Raw genomic sequence first — 3,431 nt, forward strand, 5'->3', positions numbered from 1 at the left:
AGCTTTTAGAGTTACTTAGTCTTTCTGCTCTGCTTTCCAATTCCTACCGTGCGGTCTCAAATATTAGTCCACATCCCCACTGCAAGTCTTTTTTAAGTTTCTTTTAGATAGTGTCTAAAAAGTGTCTTATAAATGCCGGAGTTTGCTTTTTGGAAATCAAAAGATTATTAATTTACGTATTATTGACTAGCTAGTTATACATATACATACATATATCATCCGCATAGCATAGAATACAAAAATTTGCACATTCCTGAATTTACTAAGGCTTATCTTGAAGGCTATAAATAGTAAAAGGTCCATATCCATTAATATAATATTTTTCTGCTATCTCTAGTTTATTTTTTAATACATACATAATTATTTAATTTATGTTTAATTAACGCAATAAAATATTCAGGTGCGAATCTTCATAATAACCAAATGCCTACAATTCAATATTTTTTTACGTAGTCAGTGAGCATAAAATTTAATTGGAATTGAATATTTTCCCATTCAAGAAACATTTCGAGAAAAAAATTGCAATTAAATTGAATTACGACCCATTAAATGCCAATGTGACCAGCTAGGCAAATAGCAAAAACCAATAACAAAGAAAACATATTCTGCAACAAAAACTCAGAAATGGAAGTATTTTCTTTGCCAGGCACATTGCAAAACAGGAAGCAGGCCACGCGGTCATAAATTACAGCTGGCATGTCAGGCGGCTGTAGCAATGCATACCTTTTGATACAACTAATTATCGCGCACAAATTTTTGTAGCATACTTGCAGGCGCACGGACATACATTCACACGTAGTAGCAAAGGCTTGATGCAATATGCGCACAGGCAATTTGTTACGCTTACATTTTTGCGCGTTGCTAAACTATAGACGCTCACACAAACACAAGCAGGCACTCGCGCGCGCACTCACACAAACACGCTCACATTGAAATTGAAACTTACTCGGTGCAGCAGAATTCATAAAATATTCTCATTTGGTATTTAAATAATGCGACATAAGGTTGGGGTCTCATTATCATTTCAACGCGCGGTGGCAGTGGTAACGGCATTCAAACACACACACACACACACACCAATATAACAAAGCACGTGCAAAAATGCGACAGTGATACGGAGAGAATGTTGGTAGGTATGTATGCGAGCGACTTTGGTTGCTCCAGCCGGGTCGCGAAAGCAGAATCGCTAGGAAATGCAAGGACATTTCAGCCTTCAAGCGGCACCAGTGCCGGCCTGCGCCAGCGTTCAGCGACGTGGCCAATATAAATTTCGCTGTTAGATTTGTACAAGCCAAATGGTGTGCAATGGCAAAGGGTTGCCAGGGCATTTGTTTGTATATTTTATCATTTATTACAAATGAGGCGAAATAATTTTCTGCTCTCTTTACAAAATAAAAAATTAATTTAAAGAAAAGAAAATAAATGAAAAATTGTTAAATGCCCGTATACATTTTTTTTTTCAAGGAAAACCAAACGCCGCACTCGAATGAGACATTCTTCCACAGCGATAGTTAAGAGAACTAGTATATACTCGTGATTTGACGGGATGCACCAGGGGTCCGACCCCCATTGGGGAACGTGCCAGAAATCAAATTCTCCCACTTGACGTTGGCAAGTCGCGGGCTCGAGCTCGTGCGCCTCTGCCCGTTTGCTAGATGTCCTCGCGAAGTTGAGGCTGACATCACCGACAAGAAATGCAATGGGCGGGTCAATAGGAAACACAGGACCTTGTCATGTCAAGTGGCGTAAATTCGGTGTTGGTATTTATAAGATACATTTCTAGTTTACCCACTAATTAATTAAAAGGGCAATTCTTGCTAAGAATGTAATAAGTCATTGGCAAGAAACGAAAGACAGATGGCAATACAGTTCGAAAGACTTTAGTTATTCTAGCATAAAAGTCTTAGCAAAAAAGCTCTGTCATTCACCACTCGTGGTGAAAATCTATTTTGAGATAAGACACTTGTACATTTAACAACATACCATGATAAAAAACATTAGAAGGTAAAATGTTTCTCTCAATTTGTCGGCCATGATTTGTTTCTGACGTTTGCAAATATTTTAAAATCATATAAAACACACAATTGTTGTTTGAGATCAAAAATGAGAATGTGTGTGTAATAATTTTTAAGTACTATTATCTGTTCTGATTTAATTATTTTCTTTTTCTAATTTAATTTCGAGATCTTATATTTTTAAAAAGAAAAAAATATTTCTTTTTTTATTTTTAAATTTTTTTTAATATTTGTATTTCATTATTCTTAATTTTTATTTCATTTATTTTTTTCTTTTTTATTTAATTTTTCTTTCATTTATTATATTATTTTTTTTTAAGGAAAAATAAATATATATTTTTAATTTAATTTAATTTTAAAAAACTTATTGCTGAAAGTCGAACAGCATAATGCTACGATCTCCTTATTAGTAGATCTCGCAATTAGTATTTCGAAAGACAGTAAAGACCTTTCAAGGTAGTTGCCAGAATTGACTGTCTCTAAGAATTGTGACCACAAAGGGACTCTCGTCCAATGCAGTCGGTTGAGAATCCTAAGATCTACAGCTTATCTTTGTAAATTGCTGTAGTCAATAGTTACACTTCGTTGGCAACTCTGCATTCGTAGAACAAATTTAGTCTAACTAAACCAACTCAACGACGAATTCGGCTCTGTTTCCTTGAAGTGCAAAAAGCGAAATAAGTTTGAAATTTGTTGCTGTTGTTGTGCTGTAATGAGTGTGCAGAAGATGAAGCAGCAATAAATGTCAGCTCAGCGCGGTTTCCATATATTTCACCACATTTACGGTAACCTGCAAAGCGCGCTGAGTCAACTGTCTGTCGTCTGCACTTGACTTGTGCTCATATAAAGTGGTAATACTAATAGGCATTTTAGTATGTGAATACATACATACATACAACCAAACATACTTATGTATATGAAGACGAATACTCAAGCCTGTCCTCGCCCTGCACGACACGATGCGAGAAATTAATTTACTCTTGCGGTAAATGACGCTTAAATCTTTGTTTATGTTAGTACACAAACTTTAGAAAAAAGTATTTGAAATACGACAGCACACCCCCACGCAAGTGCGATTGCGTTTGTTTATCGCAAATCGCGCGTACTTGCCGGAGGCTTTTTCAATTTAATTTTGCCATAAAAACGCTACAAATTTTCTTTAAACATTTAAATTAAATATTATATACATATGTACATATATGTATGTATGTATATAAATGTGTGTAAACATATTACATTTATATGCATGAAAATACTGCATATTTTGCACATCGATTTAATAATCAATTTTTACATTTGCCAACATCAATTGTTTTTCCTTCATTTTTCCATTAACTTCCTGGTTATTTTCGAATGCGAATTCAGGCTACACTTCACATTGATGGTGCGCTCCACCGGCTGTATTTTGTTGTCAAT

Source organism: Rhagoletis pomonella, unplaced genomic scaffold (genome assembly GCF_013731165.1).
Source record: "Rhagoletis pomonella isolate Grant_MI unplaced genomic scaffold, Rhpom_1.0 Rhpom_scaffold_00001, whole genome shotgun sequence".
NCBI lineage: Eukaryota > Metazoa > Arthropoda > Insecta > Diptera > Tephritidae > Rhagoletis > Rhagoletis pomonella.